The sequence below is a fragment of the Pristiophorus japonicus genome, chromosome 5 (genome assembly GCF_044704955.1).
Source record: "Pristiophorus japonicus isolate sPriJap1 chromosome 5, sPriJap1.hap1, whole genome shotgun sequence".
In the NCBI taxonomy this organism is placed as follows: Eukaryota; Metazoa; Chordata; class Chondrichthyes; family Pristiophoridae; genus Pristiophorus; species Pristiophorus japonicus.
The window spans coordinates 190,947,955-190,971,238 of record NC_091981.1 but is presented as its reverse complement, the minus strand read 5'-3'; the positions used below and the strand labels follow the sequence as shown (position 1 = coordinate 190,971,238).

At 47.2% G+C, this 23,284-nt stretch overlaps 1 pseudogene; it reads left to right on the top strand.

Annotated features, from left to right (window-relative positions):
• Positions 1-2,926: 2,926 nt before the first annotated feature.
• On the top strand, positions 2,927-23,012 carry LOC139264130 (uncharacterized; annotated as a pseudogene).
• Positions 23,013-23,284: the final 272 nt, after the last annotated feature.

Genomic DNA, 23,284 nt, shown 5'->3' with positions numbered 1-23,284 from the left:
ATTACAGAATCCACAGAATGGCGAACAACGGATCAGATGAAAAGTACAATGCGGGAGACAATTGGGAAGACTTTATAGAAAGGCTCCAGCAAATCTTTGGAACCAAAGACTGGTTAGGCGATGATACGGCAGACAAGAGAAGAGCCCATCTCTTGACCAGCTGTGGCTCGAAAACATACGCTTTAATGAAGGATCTGTTGGCACCTGAGAAACCAGCAAGCAAGTCGTTTGAAGAATTGAGCACACTGGTAAGAGACCACCTGAAGCCAGCGAGCAGCCTACACATGGCCAGACACAGGTTCTACAACTACAGACGCTGTGTGGGCCAGAGCATACCCGACTTCATGGCGGAACTTCGGAGGTTGGCTAGTTTATGCGAGTTCTCCGATGAACTGAGGAGAGAAATGCTGAGAGACTTTTTCATTGAAGGAATAGGCCACGCAGGCACATTCCGAAAGCTCATAGAGACCAAGAACCTGATCTTAGAGGCAGCAGAACTGGTTGCACAGACATTCTTGGTAGGGGAAGAAGAAACGACGTTGATTTACAATGCAGGTACGACAACTAACAAAATAATGGAAAAAGGAGTTCACAGCATTAGAAAAGCTGCTACCACCACACACAGACAAAACCGGCAGAACAGGCTTTCGTCAGCAAGCAGTGGCAACAGAAGCTATCAAGGGCCACAGGAACGGCCGTTCACACCTCATCAACCCACAATGCGAACAATCAACTACAAACTGAGAGAAGCTCAAGAGAGATCAGCCAGACGGAGCTCATGCTTTGCAAGCAATCTGTGCTGGAGGTGTGGGGGTGGGCACTCGTCAAGGGAATGTCGATTTCAGCAGGCTGTTTGCAGGAACTGTGAACATACAGGGCATTTGGCCCGCATGTACAGTGGGTCAACACGATCAATGGCCGCTGCTCCTACGACAGGACGCCTCCTATAATGATGAAGGTCCTACTCAACAGGATATATGTCAACATGGAGCTAGATATGGGAGCGAGTCAATCTCTCATGGGTGCTCGATAATTTGAACAACTGTGGCCGCATAAAAGAGACAGACCAAAACTCACAAGGGTCGACACCACACTAAGGACGTATACCAAAGAAATCGTACCAGTCCTTGGCAGCGCCATGCTCTCTGTCACACACAAAGGGACAGTGAACTGACTTCCCCTGTGGATTGTCCCCGGAGACCCCCCAGCACTGCTGGGGAGAAGCTGGCTGGCAAAACTAAACAGGAAATGGGATGATGACCATGCCATGTCATTAGAGGAACGGACCTCCTGCTCAACAGTTATAAAGCGATTTGAACATCTCTTTCAGCCAGGTGTGGGTACTTTCAAAGGGGCCAAAGTCAAAATTTACATCACACAGGATGCTAGACCGGTCCATCACAAGGCCAGAGCTGTACCCTATGTGATGAGGGAAAAGATTAAACATAAACTAGACAGGCTTCTGCGGTAAGGCATTATATCACCTGTGGAATTTAGCGACTGGGCAAGTCCCATCATCCCAGTCATGAAGCCTGATGGATCCGTACGAATCTGTGGGGACTACAAATCTACCATAAACAGAGTCTCCCTACAGGGCCAGTATCCGCTGCCCAGAGCGGAGGACTTATTTGCCACATTGGCTGGAGGTAAACTTTTCTCAAAATTAGACCTCACATCTGCGTATATGACGCAAGAATTGACCGAGGAATCCAAGCTACTCACCACCATCAACACACATCGAGACCTTTTCATGTACAATCAATGGCCATTCGGCATCAGGTCGGCAGCTGCCATATTCCAGCGCAACATAGAGAGTCTGCTCAAGTCCATCCCGGGGACGATTGTATTTCAAGACGACATACTTATCACGGGCAGGGACACCGACTCCCATCTCCGTAATTTGGAGGAAGTACTAAAGCGGTTGGATCGGGTATGCCTACGAGTCAAGAAATCCAAGTGCCTGTTTCTCGCACCCAAGGTTGAATTTTTGGGCAGAAGGATTGCCGCTGATGGAATCTGCCCAACAGAGTCCAAAACAGAAGCAATTCGCCTGGCACCCAGGCCCCAGAATGTTTCAGAACTGCGCGCCTTTCTCGGGCTACTCAATTACTTTGGGAACTTTATGCAGAACTTAAGCACGCTGCTGGAGCCTCTCCACGTGCTACTCAGGAAGGGGTGCGATTGGTTTTGGGGAACGTCCAGGAACGCGCCTTCAATAAGGCACGCAACCTTCTGTGTTCCAACAGTGTTTTGACTTTCTTTGACCCAGGTAAAAAGCTAGTTCTCATATGCGATGCGTCAGCGTATGGGGTCGGGTGCGTTTTGCAACATGTCAATAGTGCGCGCAAATTACAACCCATAGCTTATGCCTTCAGGTCACTTTCGCGGGCGGAGCGCGGGTACGGAATGGTAGAGAAGGAGGCGCTCGCGTGCGTGTACGATGTCAAAAAGATGCACCAATACCTTTTTGGGGCCAAGTTCGAGTTAGAAACCGACCACAAGCCCCTCACGTCCGTCCTATCCGAGAGCAAGGCAATAAACACCAACGCCTCGGCGCGAATTCAACGGTGGGCACTCATGCTGGCGTCCTACGACTATACCATAAGGCACAGACCAGGCACAGACAACTGTGCCGACGCCCTCAGCAGGCTACCCCTGCCGACCACGGAAGGGTCTGATGAACAGGAGTGTGAGACAGTCATGGCAATCATTGCCTTTGAGTCCACAGGGTTCGCCCATGACGGCTCGCCAAATCAGAGCCTGGATGGCCAGCGACCCCACGTTATCCTTAGTAAAAAGATGAGTCCTAACCGGTGACTGGGCAGAGGCTCGCGATGCCTGCCCCGAGGAATTAAAACCCTTTCACAGGCGCATGCATGAGCTAACACTACAAGCATACTGCCTGATGTGAGGCAGCTGAGAAGTCATGCCTCTGCAAGGCAGAGTGGCATTTGTCCGGGAGCTCCACCGCGAGCACCCAGGGATCGTTCTCATGAAGGCCATAGCCAGATCGCACGTCCGGTGGCCTGGTATTGACGCGGACTTGGAGCTCTGCGTCCGAAGGTGCACCAATTGTTCCCAACTCAGCAATGCCCCCAGGGAGGCTCCACTGAGCCCCTGGCCCTGGCCTACCAAACTGTGGTCGCGGGTACACGTAAACTATGCGGGCCCATTCATGGGCAAAATGTTCCTCGTAGTTGTAGATGCATTTTCAAAGTGGATCGAATGCACCATTTTAAACTCGAGCACAACCTCCACCACTGTGGAGAGCCTCGCAACCATGTTTGCAACGCACGGAATCTCTGACATATTGGTCAGTGACAATGGTCCATGCTTCACCAGCACAGAATTCCAAGACTTTATAATTGACCACGGCATAAATCACGTCAAGACGGCACCGTTCAAGCCGGCCTCCAATGGCCAGGCGGAGAGAGCAGTGCAAATCATTAAACAAGACATGCTTAAAATCCAAGGTCCCACGCTGCACGGTCGCTTGTCGCGACTGCTGTTGGCATACAGATCTCGTCCGCACTCACTGACTGGGATCACCCCCGCGCAACTGTTGACGAAAAGGACTTTAAAAACAAGGCTCTCATTAATCTTCCCAGGCATGCACGAAATCATTGAGGCAAAGCGCTGTTAGCTGACTGAGTACCATGACAAAAATTCGAGGGGGGGATGGAATGAGATCGGGGGCAAAGTGTTTGTACTAAACTATGGCAGGGGTCCCAAATGGCTTGCAGGGACAGTAACGGGCAAGGAAGGAAATAGGCTACTGGTAGTACAAATGGACAATGACAAAACCTGCCGGAGGCATGTAGACCAAGTCAAAAGCAGATTTACCAACAGCACTGCGGAACCAGAGGCAGACTACAATGTGGAACTCGCACCACACCTGGTGGACAGACAGAGGGAACAACCTGAGGAAAGGGCAATCCCAACAGACAGCAACAATCACACCCAAAGAAAAACAGACACCAAGGCAAACAACTGAACCACAACTCAGACACTCCACGAGAGAGCGTGGACCACCTGTGAAACTGAACTTATAAAGACAATAAGACCTTGGGGGAAGGTGATTTCACGTATCTTACATTATTATATATAACTGTATCCCAACATGCTATACATGACTGTAATAAGATATGACCTGTAACCACCAGCATACCTTACCACCGGGGGTGCACTTGCAAGAGACATATAAGCACAGGTCTCAGGCAAGTGCAGCATTCCAGAGCTGTGAAATAAAAGGTGCAGGTCCAGAGTGACCTTGACTTCACTACATGCCTCGTGTGAATCTGTACTGAGGGGACAGGACTTTACATCTAGCAAGACTGTGTAAGTTCGGGGCTTGTTGGCAGACATGCTGCGGGACTTCTTTGTAATCGGCATCAACCACGACATGATCCTGCGTAAACTACTGACGGTGGAGATATTGGACTTGAACAGGGCCATCACGATCGCCCAGTCATGCATGACGACGGATAGAAGTCTAAAGCAGACATCGGTGAAAAATCGAAACTCGGCAAGTACTGTAAATATGAATGATTCGGCGTTCGGCAGAGCGGCACATGTCAGGACCTACCCGACTCCGTACGCGAAGCCTGTGGCTACCCAAAGTCCACCAGCAGGAATGCATCCAATTTCTCCGTATTGGCATTGCGGGGGAAATCACCGGTACCAGCAGTACCAATTTAAGCAATATAGTTGCAAAGGCTGTCTGAGAGTGGGTCCGCAATTGAGCAAGCATGCTGCGACACACCACATGGAAGGTGATGGTCAGACTATATTGCGGATCCGGATACACAATCCGAGACACCAGAGGAGGAAGTGTATGGACTGTACTCTTTCCTAACTAAGAGCAAACCGATAATGATCAACGTGAAATTTAATGGGGTGGCGGTATCGATGAAACTGGACACGGGGGCAAGTCAATCGATAATGAGCCAGAGGGCATTCGACAAGCTGTAGGATACTAAGGCCGTGAGTCCCAGGCTAAGTCTAGTCAATGCCAAGTTGCAACCATACACCAAAGAACTCATAACGGTGATTGGCAGTGCCACAATTAAAGTCTCGTATAAAGGTATCGTTCACGAGCTGCTGCTATGGATTGTCCCAGGCAATGGCCCAATGCTGTTTGACAGAAAGTGGCTTGAAAAAATCAGATGCGATTGGAACGACATCAAGGCGTTGTCGTCGGAGGAAGATACATGTACCCAAGTACTGAGCAAGTTCCCCTCACTGTTCGAACCAGGCATCGGCAACTTCACGGGAGCCAAGGTGCAGATCCATGTGGACCCGTCCATCATAAAACTCAGGCAGTTCCATATATGATGAGGGAGAAGGTCGAAATCGAACTGGACAGATTCCAGCGTCAAGGGGTCATATCACCGTTTGAATTTAATGAATGGGCCAGCCCCATTTTTCCTGTGCTGAAAAATGATAGCACAGTCAGAATTTGTGGAAACTACAAGGCTACAATCAACAGGGTTTTGAAATAAGATCAGTACCCATTACCGAAGGCTGATGACTTGTTTGCAACGCTAGCCAGGGGGAAGTCGTTCACCAAACTGGACTTGACGTCAGCCTACATGACATAGGAGCTGGTCGAGATCTCAAAGAAAATTACGTGCATTAACACGCATAAAGGACTGTTTATTTATCACAGGAGCCCTTTTGGAATTCGCTCGGCTGCAGCAATATTTCAGAGGAACATGGAGAGTCTACTGAAGTCCATTCCCAGAACCGTCATGTTCCAAGATGACATCTTGATCACAGGTCGTGACTCTGAGGAACATCTGAACACCTGGAAGAGGTTCTACATCATCTGGACAAAGTGGGACAAATGCTCAAAGTGTGTCTTCATGGCACCAGAGGTCGAATTCCTGGGGAGGAAAATTGCTGCTGACGGAATCAGGTCCACGGATGCGAAAACCAACGCCATCAAGAATGCACCCAAGCCGCAGAGTGTGACAGAGCTGCATTCTTTCCTGGGTCTACTCAACTACTTCAGTAACTTCCTACCTAAATTGAGCACCTTATTAGAACCACTGCACATGCTGCTATGAAAAGGCGACAACTGGGTGTGGGGTGCGTCTCAAGATAGAGCTTTTGAGAAAGCCACTAATCTGCTTTGCTCTAACAAGTTGCTGGTACATTATGATCCATGTAAACGTTTAGTATTGGCCTGTGATGCTTCGTCATATGGAATTGGTTGCGTACTCCAACAAGCTAATGAGTCGGGTAAACTTCAACCAGTCGCGTATGCTTCAAAAAGTTTGTCTGAAGCGGCAAGAGCCGACAGCATGGTAGAGAAAGAAGCACTTGCCTGTGTGTATGGGGTTTAAAAGATGCATCATTACCTGTTTGGTTTTCGGTTTGAATTGGAGACAGATCACAAGCCGCTCATTTCACTGTTCTTTGAAAACAAAGGTATCAATATCAATGCTTCATCCCGCATCTCGAGGTGGGCACTGACATTATCCGCTTATGATTAGGTCATTCGCTATAGACCTGGCACCGAGAATTGTGCCGATGCTTTGAGCCGTCTGCTGTTGCCCACACCGGAGGTAGAAATGCCACAACCGATGGACCTATTGTTAGTTACAGATGCTTTTGAGAGTGAAGGAACTCCTATCACGGCTCAACAAGTTAAGACCTGGACCATCCAGAACCCGATTTTATCAGTGGTGAAGAGTTGCAACCTCAAAGGTTATTGGTCTGCCATATCCAAGCAAATGTGTGAAGAGACCAAACCTTACATTCGTCGCAAAGATGATCTGTCTATTCAGTCGGATTGTATACTGTGGGGCAATCATGTTGTTATGCCCAAGAAAGGGAGAGACAAATTTGTACGTGAGCTACATAGCACACATCTCAGCATTGTAATGATGAAAACCATCGCCAGGTCTCATGTATGGTGGCCAGGAATTGACTCTAAGCTAGAATCATGTATGCATCAGTGCAACACTTGCCTGCAGCTCAGCAAAGCACCAGTGGAATCGCCGCTGAGTCTGTGGTCGTGGCCATCCAGACCATGATCCAGGATCCACATAGACTTTGCAGGTCCCTTCCTGGGGAAGATATTTTTAGTTGTGGTGAATGCATATTCGAAGTGGATAGAGTGTATAATCATGTCATCCAGCACATCCACAGCTACCATTGAGAATCTCAGTGTCATGTTCGCGACACATGGTCTGCCTGACATCATTGTTAGCGACAACGGATCGTGCTTCACCAGTCAGGAGTTTCAAGAGTTCATGAAACTCAATAGTATCAAACATGTAAGGTCAGCACCATTCAAACCTGCATCAGTGGGCAAGCAGAACGTGCTGTCCAAATCATAAAGCAGAGTATGATGCGAGTAACGCAAGGATCACTACAGACCCGCCTGTCATACATACTGCTCAGTTACAGGACAAGACCACACACACTTACTGGGGTCTCGCCTGTTGAAATAATGATGAAGAGAGGTCTTAAGACCAAGCTATCTTTTGTACACCCTGACTTGAATAATCATGTTGAATACAGAAGACAAAGTCAGCAAGGGCATCACGATCGGGCAGCTGTGTCACGCGATATTTCTGTAAATGATCCTGTATATGTTCTGAATTATGGTCAGGGTCCCAAGTGGATCGCTGGTACTGTCATGGCCAAGGAGGACAACAGAGTATTTATTGTCAAGCTCAAAAATGGGCAAACATTCAGGAAACATATGGATCAGACAAAGCTGCGGCACACAGACGAACCGGAACAGTCAGAGGAAGAGACAATCGACGACCAACCAATCTACTCCCATTCATCAGAGGACTCAGTGATCATCAGTGAATCGGGACTTTCAATCACTGACATGTTCAATGAAAATGGACTTTCAATCCCTGACATAGCCATTGCCACTCCCACCAGGTCAGCCACCCAGCCACCAGTCACAACAGACTCTGAACACTCACCCAAGGCTGGAGTTGAACAGAGACGGTCAACCCGGGAGCGTAAAACACCGGACCATCTCAATTTGTAAAAGACTGTGTTAATATCTCAGAGTGGGGTATAGTCATGTATGTACTTTTGGGATCACTAGCCACTAATGACATTACTGTTGGAGGCCATTGGTCACTTTGGGCCTTAATAAAGCAGAGCCAAGGTTATACCACTTGGAGTTAAACAGTACTCAGTCTAACAGTTATTGCATACACAACATTTATGTTGATTGAGGGATAAATATTGGCCGGGACACTGGGGATAACTCCTCTGCTCTTCTTCTAAATAGTGCCATGGGATCTTTTACGTGCAATTGAGATGGGACCTCGGTTTCACATCTCATTCAAAATACAGCACCTCCATCAGTGCAGCGCTCTCTCAGCACTGCACTGGAGTGACAGCCTAGATTTTTGTGCTCAAAGTTCTTGAAGTTGGACTTGAACCTTTTGACTCAGAGGTGAGAGTGCTACCCACTGAGCCAAATCTAACACTCGAGCAAGGGGAAGGAAGTCTTGCTGCAATTTGCCTTGGGGGAGAAACAAAGGTTCACTTGATTGATTCCTGGGATGAGAGGGCTGTCTATGAGGAGAGATTGAGTAAAATGGGTCTATATTCTCTGGAGTTTAGAGGAATGAAAAGTGATCGAATTGAAACATATTAAATTCTTAGAGAACTTGACAGAATAGATGCTGAGAAGCTGTTTCCCCTGGTTGGAGAGTCCAAGGATAAGGGGACGGCTATTTAGGACAGAGATGAGGAGAAATTTCTTCACTCAGAGGGTTGTGAATATTTAGAATCCTCTACTCCAGAGGGCTGTGGAAGCTCAGTCATTGAGTATATTCAAGAATGTGATTGATAAATTCTTGGGTACTAAGGGAACCAAGGGATATGGGGATAGGTTGGTAAAGTATGCACAAGTGTCTCCAGTCAAAAGTGGCAAGTGGATGATCCTACTTGGCTTCCTCCCGAGGTCCCCATTGTTTGCCGTGAATGGGTTGAAATTAATCTGTGGTTGCTATAAGGAGTCCATGCACTGTTCTCATGCTGGGCACATGATGCATAAATACTGAAACTAGATAAGCTTAGAAGAACTTGGGGAATATATCAACTGATTTACTGCAGAACTAGCCAGAACTGGTATAAGTCAGGGGTCAGATAAAGGGAAAGCACATGGTGCTAGGGTTATTTCATATCCTGTGCCTAAAGTAGGAATGTGGAGTTAAGTATATAAATATGGACAAGAGTCATATGGTCTTTGTTACTCAAGGCTGAGAACAGCCTTGAAACGGCATTGCTCTAATAGATATGCTCCTTGTGAGTATATAGACATTTTGCTTGTTTGGAATAATTTCTTAATGTTCAATAAAATAATATTAGTCAGGACTATATTATAAGCCCTAGCACCCACCATCATAGATGCTAATGTCCAATCAATTTGGTTCACTCCTTCATGAAGAAGTGGCTGAGTACACTGGACACAGCACAAGCTATGCGCCTTGACAGTATCCCAGTTATAGTGCTGAAGATCTATGCACCAAACTAGCTGCTCCTGCAGCCAAATTGCCCCAGTGCAGCTATGACATGGGCAGTCCCAAAGGCAGTCCTGCAGTCCATGTTGAGTAGAGAAAGCCCAACAGAGGTGGATTTTCTGATGAGTCTGGTGAAAGCCAGGCCTTCAATCAGATTCCCTGTGCGGGGGCATGTGGTCATTAAACTTACATTCACCCCAAAGGTGGCTCATGACATCAGACGGGCCAGGGACAAGGAATTAGCACACCAGGAAGAAAACTGGAACATTGATTCTTTTCAGTCCCCTTTTCATGATCCTTCTTCTGGCAGGCACCCACAGCGCACCAATAGTGACATAGACATCAACTGCTGACATTCAACTCAAGTGGCTACATTCAACAACAACAACTTGCATTAATATAGAACTTTTAACATAGTAAAACATCACAAGACACTTCACAGGAGTGTGATCAGACAGAAATTGATATCGAGCCAAAGAAGAAGACATTACAACACATGATCTAAACTTGGTCAAAGAGGTAGGTTTTAAGGAGCATGGAGAGGCAGAGAAGTTTAGGGAGGGAATTCCAGAGCTTGGAGCCTAGACAGCTAAAGGCATGGCTGCCAATGGTGGGGCAAAAAAAGTCGGCGACAAGTACAAGCCCAGAATTGGATGAACGTAGGCCTAGAAATTCGCTATCAGTAAAAACCTGCCAGTGCCACGGCAGGCCAGTGCTAACAGCCACCAAAAATGATGGCGCTGGCAGGACAGGTAAATTGGCGTTGGTGGCTAATTAACATTAGCCCTGTGCAACGCCGTACTGCTAGTGTTAGACCTAGCAGGAGGCTCCAGTATAGCGTGGCCATAGTGTCAATCCAGCAAGAACAGCCTTCTCTTAACACAAGACTGTCATTTCAGAAAGCAGTTTGGTCCCTTAAAGAGGAACTGCTCTCTGAAATGAAAACATAAAACGCATATAAAAATAGACAGTTTTTAGCCCTTGTAGCTCAAATGCCTTCTGAAAATAATACATTAAAAAGAATTCAGAAATGGGAGTTTTCAGCTGTTAAAGCTGAATTGCCTTCTGCACCTAAAAAAATGCAAAAAGCACGAACACAAATGGCTCAGCAATCCATCCAGGCCACACAGCACTCCAGCTTTGTGCAAGAGAGGTTCTCGACTCACAGGGGCCAGGAAGCCCTGCAGAAAGAATGATGTGGGACCACATCACTGAGTGGTCAAGATCAGTGAATGCATCTTAAGTAGCCATCTCCTACCAACTGCACCACTAGCCTCACACACTGCTCAATGCACGACTCTGGAAATATTCAGTCTCGACCTGAGAGGTGAACTCTGTTGCTCTCTCCACGGATGCTGTTTGAGCTGTTGAATATTTCCAGCATGTTAAGTCTTCTCAAAGGCCCACATTTACTATCCGAGGCCTTGCAAGCATCCAACAGCACTTCCTTTACACTGAAAAAAACTTTTAACATCTATTGCACCTAGCCACTACTTCAATAAAATAAAAAAAATCCAGTCCAAATGCTTAAATGGAAACTTACCTGAAAGATGTGTGTGCACATTTAAGAATAGCTGACAGCCTCTGTCAGTCTGCTGCACGCTTGCTTTTCAGAGCAAACATAGGAGCCAGCATTAAACTCAGTGCTAAGGTTGCAGAGCATGACACATAGTCGGTGTGCATGTCATGCTCTCCCCATTTGCATCAGGCCAGCGCTGCTATCAGCTGTGCCGAGTCTCGCACCAGACAAGGGCATTAAAGTGGTGGCCGCCATTTTTCACCAGGATTCCGGCGCTAATGTTGGCCACAGAGTTTTCAGGGGGCTGGAGGAGATTTCAGAGATAGGGAGGGGCAAGGCTATGGAGGGATTTGAACAAAAGGATCAGACTGTTCAGCCATCAAAGAATTCATTTTGGGAGTGGAAGCAAGTCCTCCTCGATTCCGAGGGACTGCCTATAATGATGATGAAAAATTTTAAGTGTGAGGCATTTAACCTACATATCGATTGGTCAAATCAAATCGCACGGGGTAGCCTTGAGGAGGAATTCATAGAATGCATACGGGATTGTTTCTTAGAACAGTATGTTACAGAACCTACAAGGGAGCAAGCTATCTTAGATCTGATCCTGTGGACCAGCAATAATAAACGATCTCCTAGTAAAAGATCCTCTTGGAATGAGTGATCACAGTATGGTTGAATTTGTAATACAGATTGAGGGTGAGGAAGTAGTGTCTCAAATGAGCGTATTATGCTTAAACAAAGGGGACCACAGTGGGATGAGGGCAGAGTTGGCTAAAGTAGACTGGAAACACAGACTAAACGGTGGCACAATTGAGGAACAGTGGAGGACTTTTAAGGAGCTCTTTCATAGTGCTCAACAAAAATATATTCCAGTGAAAAAGAAGGGCGGTAAGAGAAGGGATAACCAGCAGTGGATAACCAAGGAAATAAGGGAGAGTATCAAATTAAAAACCAATGCGTATAAGGTGGCCAAGTTTAGTGGGAAACTGGAAGATTGGGAAAATTTTAAACGACAGCAAAGAATGACTAAGAAAGCAATAAAGAAAGGAAAGATAGATTACGAAAGTAAACTTGCGAAAAACATAAAAACAGATAGTAAAAGCTTTTACCGATATATGAAACGGAAAAGAGTGACGAATGTAAATGTTGGTCCCTTAGAAGATGAGAAGGGGGATTTAATAATGGGAAATTTGGAAATGGCTGAGACCTTAAACAATTATTTTGCTTTGGTTTTCACAGTGGAAGACACAAAAACCATGCCAAAAATTGCTGGTCACGGGAATGTGGGAAGGGAGGACCTTGAGATAATCACTGTCACTAGGGGATGCATCCCAGGGTATTAAAAGAGATGGCGGAAGTTTTCACAGATGCATTCGTTATAATCTACCAAAAGTCTCTGGACTCTGGGGAAGAACCAGTGGATTGGAAAGCATCTAATGTAACGCCTCTGTTTAAAAAAGGGGGCAGACAAAAGGCAGGTAAACTATAGGCCGGTTAGTTTAATATTTGTAGTGGGGAAAATGCTTGAAGCTATCATTAAGGAAGAAATAGCGGGACATCTAGATAGGAATAGTGCAATCAAGCAGACGCAACATGGATTCATGAAGGGGAAATCATGTTTAACTAATTTACTGGAATTCTTTGAGGATATAACGAGCATGGTGGATAGAGGTGTACCGATGGATGTGGTGTACTTAGATTTCCAAAAGGCTTTCGATAAGGTGCCACACAAAAGGTTACTGCAGAAGATAAAGGTACGCGGAGTCAGAGGAAATGTATTAGCATGGATAGAGAATTGGCTAGCTAACAGAAAGCAGAGAGTCGGGATAAATGGGTCCTTTTCGGGTTGGAAATCGGTGGTTAGTGGTGTGCCACAGGGAATGGTGCTGGGACCACAACTGTTTACAATATACATAGATGACCTGGAAAAGGGGACAGAGTGTAGTATAACAAAATTTGTAGATGACACAAAGGTTAGTGGGAAAGCGGGTTGTGTAGAGGACACAGAGAGGATGCAAAGAGATTTAGATAGGTTAAGCGAATGGGCTAAGGTTTGGCAGATGGAATACAATGTCTGAAAATGTGACGTCATCCACCTTGGAAAAAAAAATAGTTAAAGGGAATATTATTTGAATGGGGAGAAATTACAACATGCTGCGATGCAGAGGGACCTGGGGGTCCTTGTGCATGAATCCCAAAAGGTTAGTTTGCAGGTGCAGCAGGTAATCAGGAAGGTGAATGGAATGTTGGCCTTCATTGCGAGAAGGATGGAGTACAAAAGCAGGGAGGTCCTGCTGCAACTGTACAGGGTATTGGTGAGGCCGCACTTGGAGTACTGCGTGCAGTTTTGGTGACCTTACTTAAGGAAGGATATACTAGCTTTGAAGGGGGTACAGAGAAGATTCAGCTGATTCCGGAGATGAGGGTTATCTTATGATGATAGATTGAGTAGACTGGGTCTTTACTCATTGGAGTTCAGAAGGATGAGGGGTGATCTTACAGAAACATTTAAAATAATGAAAGGGATCGACAAGATAGAGGCAGAGAGGTTGTTTCCACTGATCGGGGAGACTAGAACTAGGGGGCACAGCCTCAAAATACGGGGGAGACAATTTAAAACTGATTTGAGAAGGAATTTCTTCTCCCAGACGGTTGTGAATTCTCTGCCCAAGGAAGCAGTTGAGGCTAGCTCATTGAATGTATTCAAATCACAGAGAGATAGATTTTTAACCAATAAGGGAATTAAGGGTTACGGGGAGCGGGCGGGTAAGTGGAGCTGAGTCCACGGCCAGATCAGTCATGATCTTGTTGAATGGCGGAGCAGGCTCACGGGGCTCGATGGCCTACTCCTGTTCCTAATTGTTATGTTCTTATGTTCTTATGTTCTTATGTTCTGGACCAGGAGCCTATGCAGGTCAGCAGCACAGGGGTGATGAGTGAACTGAACTGGGTGTGAGTTAGGAGACAGGCAGCAGAGTTTTGGATGAGCTTGAATTTATGAATGGTGGAAGATGGGAGGCCGGCCAGGAGAGCATTGGAGTAGCCAAGTTTGGAGACAACCAAAGCATGGACGATGGTTTCAGCAGCAAATGGGCTGAGGCACGGGTGGAGATGGGTGATTTCCTTTCGCTGAATTTTTCACTCATTCCCAGGTACTGGATTCCAACTGCTGTTATTCTTGTTCAAGTCTTTCATTGTGACTAAAATAGCTTCTGGTGAAAATTGATCATCATTGCACTCGTTTTCTGGATGGAAACTGGGCAAAAATGACCAAGGATGCCTGAAAAAGATCCAACGCCATATTCACCTCGGAAGATTTTCAGGCGTCCGCTGCAGCTGCCAGAAATGGACTTTCGGTCCTTTGCATATGCCATTGAGGCACTTAATGCCTGTTTTAGGTCTCCTCCGAGAAATTGGGCTGCACTGAGAGGAGCAGGCATTGGGGCGCTTAGGAGGCCAATTTCTAGCCTGAGGAGTTCATTCCTAAGGATCAACACATTTTATTTAACTTAATAGCTGGAGATGTATGAACAAAGGGTGACAAGGAATGTTGATGACTTTTCCCAAATGTTATCCATATCAGTTTGTGGCAATGGGGTTGGTGGGGGCGGGGGAGGACGGTCATTAACACATTCCAACATCTCCGAGGGACATTTGCATCTGTACTGTTCGAATGGCTTCCCTTCACTGTGCACAACAGGCCATGTCGGTGCCATGGATGGGGGATTTTCTGATTCAAGGCAATAGTTTTGAGCAGCAGTGTAAGGATCCACTTCTTGATAGTGAATGCTGAAGGGAATGGTCAGAAGCTTATTTGCTTCCACTCACTTGAAAAGAAGTCAATCTGAAATAAGTTTGAATTGGAAAATAGGCAGTGTTGGAGAGAAGTTTATTTTCAAAGGTTAATGAGAACTAGGCCGCAATTTTAATCTGGTGGTGGGTCGGGAGTGAGGGGTCTAGAAAGTGGTCAGGAAACCCGGGATGCCGAATTTAGCATTTCAAAGTTCTGTTTCCCATCCGCAGCCAGCCAAATGGAGAGGCTGGCTGGCTGCAGGCAGGTAGGCCTGCAGCACGAGGCCGCAGAGAGGAGGAAGGGAGGGATCAGTTGTGGGGGGAGGGGTGATCGGGGGCTGGCGGAGGACTGGGGCTGGAGGAGTATCGGGGGACGGAGGGAGGAGGATCGGGGTCAGAGGATTAGGACTGGAAAACCATCGAGGTCGGGGAGGATCGGGGCCAGAGAAGAATCGGGGCTGGAGCGGGGAGGTCGGAGGAGCATTGGGATGGCTGGGTGCTATTTGGGAACTGGAGGAGCATCGGGGCTGGAGAGAGGAGGCCGGGAAAGCCACTGAAGGCCTCAGGAGCTAGGGGGGGAGAGGTCTGCGTTGATTGGAGGCCTCGTGGGGGGCAGAATAGATGCCTCGTGGGATGCGGGGGGAGCTCGTATGTTTCGTGGGGAGGGGGAAAATGGAGACCTCTGAGGGGGGCGGGGGGAGTCCGATTGTGTGGGGTGAGTGAGGTAAGGAGGCTGGATCCTTAAACCCTAACCCGAAATGCAGGAGGCACTTACCTCCTGGATCCAGCAGTCCTCGCCTTCCTTTAGCAGGCAGGTTATCTGAGGCCTGGGAAACTCGACCACCCAGAATTAAATTTGAAACGGTGGTTCTCCATGAAGCAGACGAGCCTCATTATAATATTTAAATAGGCAACCTGCCTCCTGGGTGAGGGTTGGTTGTATTGTCTTCATAACACAGATGAGACTGCACATAGGGAGGTTAAAGTAACAGTGATCTCAGTCTTTATTAAGACACTCCAGAGTGAGTAACAGGCCTTAGGGGCCGGCTTATATACAGTGCTCCCAAGGGATGTTGGGATCCCTTGGGACTTCAGGGGATGAACTCCCTGGTGGCGGAACATGGGAGTGCATGCTTTACAGATACACAACATCACTCCCCCCCCAAAGTCAAAGTGAAAACTATTTACAAGGTGAGGCGTTTGGGAGCCTTTCTTTCCCTGGTGGATCGCCTCGGTACAAATGTTTGTTCTGGTGTGTTGGCTGTGCCCTATCTGGGCTGACGTGTTGTTGGCCCTGCAGGGCTGCTAGGTGAGCCTGGCCTTGCTGGGCTGTTGGGCGAGATGGTTTCGATTTCCTGGTCCGGCGTGGTGTCGTTGATCCTTTGGGTGTGTGTTGTGGGCTTGATAAAGGTGGTGTCTGCTGTGGGTTGTTCAGAGCAGTCTGTGAACCGCAGCCTCGTTTGGTCCAAGGGCTTTCTGCAAATTTGTCCATTGCCTAGTTTGACTACAAACACCCTATTCCCTTCTTTAGCTATCACCGTGCCCGCGATCCACTTGGCACCATGTCCATAGTTTAGCACATACACAGGGTCATTCAGATCAATTTCCCATGACACAGTGGCGCGACCATCATTTACATTTTGTTGCTGATGCCTGCTCTCTAGCTGATCATGCAGGTTGGGGTGAACCAGCGAGAGTCTAGTTTTAAGTGTCCTTTTCATGAGTAGCTCAGCCGGGGGCACCCCTGTGAGCGAGTGGGGTCTCGTGCGGTAGCTGAGCAGTACTCGGGACAGGCGGGTTTGGAGTGAGCCTTCTGTGACTCGTTTAAGGCTCTGTTTGATAGTTTGTATTGCCCGCTCTGCCTGCCCATTGGAGGCTGCTTTAAACGGGGCCCAGGTGATATGTTTGATCCCATTGCGGGTCATGAATTCTTTAAATTCGGCACTGGTGAAACATGGCCCGTTGTCACTGACCAGTATGTCAGGCATGCTGTGTATGGCAAACATGGCCCTCAGGCTTTCAATGGTGGCGGTGGCGGTGCTTGCCGACATTATTTCACATTCAATCCATTTTGAAAAAGCATCCACCACCAGCAGGAACATTTTACCGAGAAACGGGCCCACATAGTGGACATGGATCCTCGACCATGGTCTGGAGGGCCAGGACCACAAACCTAGTGATGCTTCTCTGGGCACGTTGCTCAACTGAGCACATACGCTGCATTGCCATACACAGGACTCTCAGTCAGAGTTGATAACGGGCCACCACATGTGGGATCTGGCTATCACTTTCATCATTACTATACCCGGGTGTGTGCTGAGGAGATCTGAGATGAACATCTCCCTGCCCTTTTTTGGTAGCACTACGCGGTTACTCCACAACAGGCAGTCTGCCTGAATGGACAGATCGTCCTTTCGCTGCTGAAACGGCTTGATTGGCTCTTGCATTTCAACGGGGATGCTGGCTCCCATGCAGTACACAGTTTTTTACTCGGGTCAACAGAGGATCTTGGCTGGTCCAAGTCCTAATCTGGCGAGCTGTGACAGGTGATTTATCATTTTCAAACGCTTCCATCACCATCAACAAGTCTGCGGGCTGTGCCACCATCAACAAGTTTGCAGGCTGCGCCATTTCCAGCCCCGTGGTGGGCAATGGTAGCTGACTGAGAGCATCCGCACAGTTCTCGGTGCCTGGCCTGTGGCAGATGGTATAATTATACGCTGATAGCGCGAGTGCCCACCTTTGTATGCTGGCTGAGGCATTAGTATTTATCCCCTTGTTTTCAGCGAACAGGGATGTGTGGGGCTTGTGATCGGTTTCCAGCTCAAATTTGAGTCCAAACAAGTACTGATGCATTTTCTTTACCCCGAACACACACACTAATGCCTCTTTCTCAATCATGCTGTAGGCCCTCTTGGCCTTCGACAAGCTCCTGGAAGCATAGGCGACAGTTTGCAACTTCCCCGCAACGTTAGCTTGTTGTAATACACACCCGAATTCGTACAACGACGCATCACATGCTAGCACAAGTCTTTTACACTGTTGCATGATAAAGAAACAGCGGGATTGTTTAATGAGTACTTTGGCCTGGAGTTTCAGCTCAATTGCACTGTTTTTTTGGTGCAATTCGACTGAAATCAGCGACATCAGTGCAAAAAATCGCAAACTTTTAAGTGCAAATTATATTCAACGCAGATCAAATTTCCGCAATCTTTTGCACTAGTTTAAAAAACATCGCGCTAGATGCTGCCCTGCCCACAACACTGACCATGTCCCCAGATAGTGGACTAGACACTCTAATTAAATGCAAATTTTTTGTGACAAACACATTTCCAGCTGTATTAATCAAACTGCACCAAGTTACCACTCTTAAATATATCAAAGAATAGTTTTTAAAGCAACATTAAAAAAAAATTACTTTCTAAAATGTTGCTTGATTGCGCTGGTTCATGGCAGATTTTACACTTGGCGACATGCAAATAGTATCATAGAAATTTACAGCACAGAAGGAGGCCATTTCGGCCGATCGTGTCTTCCAGTCACAAAAACACCCATGAACCATTACCCTTTGCTTCCTGCCTCCGAGCCAATTTTGGATCCAACTTGCCACTTTGCCCTGGATCCCATGGGCTTTTACTTTCATGACCAGTCTACCTCATGGGACCTTATCAAAAGCTTTACTAAAATCCATATACACTACATCATATGCACTGCCCTCATTGACCCTCCTGGTTACCTCCTTGAAAAAGTCATTCAAGCTAGTCAGACACGACCTTCCCTTGACAAATCCACGCTGACTGTGCTTGATTAATCCATGTCATTCCAAATGAAGATTTATCCTGTCCCTCAGGAGTTTTTCCAATAATTTTCTCACCACCGAAGTTAGGATGACTGGCCTGTAATTACTCGGTCTATTCATTTCTCTCTTTTTAAACAAAGGTACAACATTAGCTGTCCTCCAATCCTCTGGCACCGCACCTGTAACGAGAGGGGATTGGAAAATGATGGTCAGAGCTTCTGCTATTTCCTCTTTTGCTTCTCTTAACAGCCTAGGATACATTTCATCCGGGCCTGGGGATTTATGCATTGAAGTATATACCATTTAGTATTGCCAAACTCCCCTGTTGCCTATTTGCCAGCCCTTGTTACCACTATCTTCCAAATTCACTTTCTACTTCTAATTCTCTGCTGCTCAATTCCAGATTTTCTTCTCTCCCCACTGAATCTATTCTCCAGTTCCCATCCCCCTGCCAAGCTAGTTTAAACTCTCCCTAACAGCACTAGCAAAACCTCCCGCGAGGATAATGGTCCCAGCTCGGTTGAGGTGCAACCTGTCCGGCTTATGCAGGTCCCACCTCCCCCAGAAACGGTCCCAATACCTCAGGAATCTAAAGCCCTCTCCAGCCACATATTCATCTTCTCTATCCTCCTATTTCTGTACTCACTAGCACATGGCACCAGCAGTAATCCAGAGATTACTACCTTTGAGGTCTTGCTTTTTAATCTCTATCCTAGCTCCCTAAACTCTGCCTGCAGGACCTCATCCTTCTTTCTATCTATGTCATTGGTACCAATAAGGACCACAACCTCTGGCTGTTCTCACTCTCCCCGCAGAATGTCTTGCAGCCACTCAGTAACGCCAGTAACACTCAGTGACCCTGGCACCAGGGAGGCAACATATCATCCTGGAGTCACGTCTGTAGCCACAGAAATGCCTGTCTGCTGCCCAGACTATTGAATTCCATACCACTATTGCTCTTCCACTCTTCTTCCACCCCCTCTGCTGTGCAGCTGAGCCACCCATGGTGCCATGGACTTGGGCTCTGGCTGCACTCCCCAGAGGCACCATCGCCCTCACTGGTACTCAGAACAGAATACTGCTTGGAAAGCAAGATGAACTCGGGGGACTCCTGCACTACCTGCCTAGTGCTCCTCCTCTGTCTGGTGGTCACCCACTTCCTCTCTGCCTGCACATCCTTAAGCTGCGGGGTGACCACCTCCTGAAACGACCCATGCACAAAATTCTTAGTCTCGCAGGTGCACCGCAGTGACTCCAGTTCTAGGGTTAGCTCACAATATCTGATATAGACTTCCCTTTTTTGCCTTATCTTACCATGTATGCTCCAGGGGGCTCTAAATTTGGCAATTCTACCCCTTTTCTTTGTTGGAACATGTTTACCCTGAACTCTATGTACCTCCTCCTTGAATACGTCCCACTACTCTGGCACTGATTTACCTTCAAGTAACTATTTCCAGTCTACTTTTGCTAAATCATTCTCAGCCTAGTAAAATTGGCCTTCTCCCAATTTAGAACCCTTACTCCTGTTTTTTATTTGTCCTTATCCATAATTATGCTAAATCTAATTGAATTATGGTCACTACCACAAAAATGCTCTCCCACTGATACTCCTTCCACCTGCTTCATTCCCTAACACTAAATCCAGAACTGCACCCCCTCTTGTTGGGCTTGCTACGTCTTGGCTAAAGAAGTTCTCCAGAATGCAATTTAGGAATTCTGTGCCCTCTGTACCTTTTACACTGATCCAGTTAATATTAGGGTCATTGAAATCCCCCACTATTACTGCCCTATAGTTTTTGCACTTGTCAGAAATTTGCCTACAAATTTGCTCTTCTACCTCCCTCGGACTGTTTGGGGGTCTATAGTACACTCCCAACAATGTGATCGCTCCTATTTTGTTCTTTAGTTCAACCGATATGGCCTCATTTGATGATCCTTCCAATATATCATCTCTCCTCACAGCTGTAATTTTTTTTTAATCAATACTGCGACCCCCCTTCCTTTTCTAACCCCCTCTCTATCCCCTCTGAAAACCCTGTAACCCTGTAACTTACATGAATTATTTTTGTATGAAGTGCCTCATGATATTTCTGAGTGATATAAAAAGCACAATATAAGTGTCAGTCATCACCTTCAGCAGAAAAGGGAGAAAACTTTTAAAAAGCTGTATATAAGTGGTAATTATCCAGTGTCACAATCCCATTGGGAATACCTCACTAGTTATAGTGTATGTCAAATATTCGGGCCCATGTTGCACATCATTTTCTGACCATTGAAGTATGCTGTTTGGAAAAGAGCATGCAGCATGCATCTTAATTTCCAATATGCGCTCCCAGCAAGCGAGGCTCCTCACTAGGTGCGCAAAGCTAAAAAATGTTCCCCTAAAATATCCAGGCACAAACAATCTGTAGAGTCGCACATATTGGAATAAGTAGCGAAATAAACACAGCCCGAACTTCACTGCTGATCTTACCAAAGTTCATCGGGTTGGGATGGTGGGCGGGTCCCTTTGTTTACCTACCATTGGCTGACACCCTGCCATTACAGCTATGCGAGAATGTCTAGCATAGTGGGTGGGCCTGGGTAAGGCGCTATTGAGAGTCCCCCTCACCAAGTAACTACCTTGAGTTGCCCCAGCAGCTTCATTTGTTTTAAATTCTCTTCATAAAAAATGTTAAGGCCAGAATTTTAAGTTTGAAGAGTGTGCGGGTTTGCGAGCGGATGGGCAGTTAAAAGCGCTGAAATAAACAGCATGTCTGGAAGCCGCTTCAACCTATCGGCTTCCGCCTTTAACTTGGGCGTGTTAGTCAATGCATCAGAGACCTGCTCGGGAGAGGCGGGTGAGCTAATTAAAGTAGGTGAGAACTTGCAAAGAGACTATTAACAGCCTTTTTAGCCTAATGGAGCTTTTACTGGCTATCCAAGGGATTCACAGGCTTGCTGAACCTTGGCAATGACAGCAAGGTGAGAGCAGAGCGGCCATTGTAGGAGTTGAACAGTTGATTGGAAAAATTCACATAAATACTCAAATCTCACACCTGCTTCCTTGCATAAGGAAAATGCTCTTGCTGATGTCATTTGTGTTGAGAGTTTGCTTTCAGGAGTTTGTAGGTAATTTCTACAACTTCGGACGTTACTCTCACTAAGTCATCCTCATTACATTGGAGGATTGTGCCTCTGATCTCCACTTTACTTGACATCTATCAGATCAGCATGGGCGCCGCTTATGCTGGTTCACCTTGGACCTCAGATTCAGACCAAGCTGATCCCAGGACCAACAACATCAGCAATACCCACAGCAGCAGCAACAGCAGAAGCAGCAGCCTTCTCCGCATCAACCTGCCGCTCCACAGGAGAGGGGATGAGCACAGGAGTGCACCTCTCAGAAGGCTATACCCACAACACAGGGTAAAAAAGCAGAGGATCAGCATCCTGGACATGATTGAACACCAGTGCCTCAGGAAGCTCAGGCGATCTCGTCAGGTCGTGGCAGACATTTGTAGCCTGCTGGAAGAAGACCTGCTGCCCAGAGGACCTGGTGGACACACTTCACCAGTGGTTGTCAAAGTCCCCACCTCCCTCAACTTCTTAACCTCAGGCTCCTGCAGGAGACATTTTCAGGATCTCACAGTCAGTCGCCCATCGATGCATCACCCACGTGACCAATGTTATATTTGACAAGTCAGGCACTTATGTACACTTTGCCACTGATGAAGCCAGTCAGAATGAGTGGGCGCTCAGCTTTGCGGCTCTGGCTGGCTTCCCACAGGTGCAGGGCGTCATCGACTGCATACATGTGGCCGTCAAGGCATCCTCAGCTCACCCAGGAGTGTTCACGAACTCTGGCTTCCACTCCCTCAATGTGCAGCTTGTCTCCAACCACAAAGATCATCATGCAGGTGTGCCAGATTCCCAGGGAGCTGTCACGACTCATTCATCCTATGCCAGTCCACCCTCACTCAGCTCTTCTCACCTCCGATCAATCTTGCTGGCTGGCTGCTTGATGACAAAGGGTATCCACTGACGACGTGGCTGATGACACCCTTGAGGAGGCCAAGCAATGAAGCCAAAGAGCACTATAATCAAAGCCAGATGACGTTGAGATGTGTAATAGAGCAAGCAATCGGGATGCTGAAGATGCGTTTCAGATGCATGGAAGGATCTGGAGGAGCCCTTCAATTTTCCCCAGCCAACGGCTCTAGCATGATTGTCATATGCTACGCACTGCACAACAGAGAGGTTTGGAGCTGAAGGAGAACAAAGCGCAGAGCACAGAACTTTTTTGGAGAAGGAAGATGAGGAGGAGGAGGAACCTGAAGTGGACATTGCAGCAGCCGTGGTGCATTTTGAAGCCTGGGAGGCCCAGGATGACCTCCAAATGACGCGATTTTAGTTAAGTTGCACCAATGTATTCATATGGCACCCAGGTGTTGCACCAACTCCTTCCACACACCCCCCTGCGCTTCCCCCCCACCACCACAAGGCAATCCTAAAATGACCAAGCCATTCCTGTCACACAGCCACTGCCTGCAACATCGTGCCATTCATGTTGGAGATGGACACCTCCATTCTCCCTATAATCGCCTGGAAAAGCTCCCTGAGTCTCCCGCATTTTTTGTTGCTCCTCAAGAATCATCCTCTTTGTCAATGGTCCCCGAGTTATTT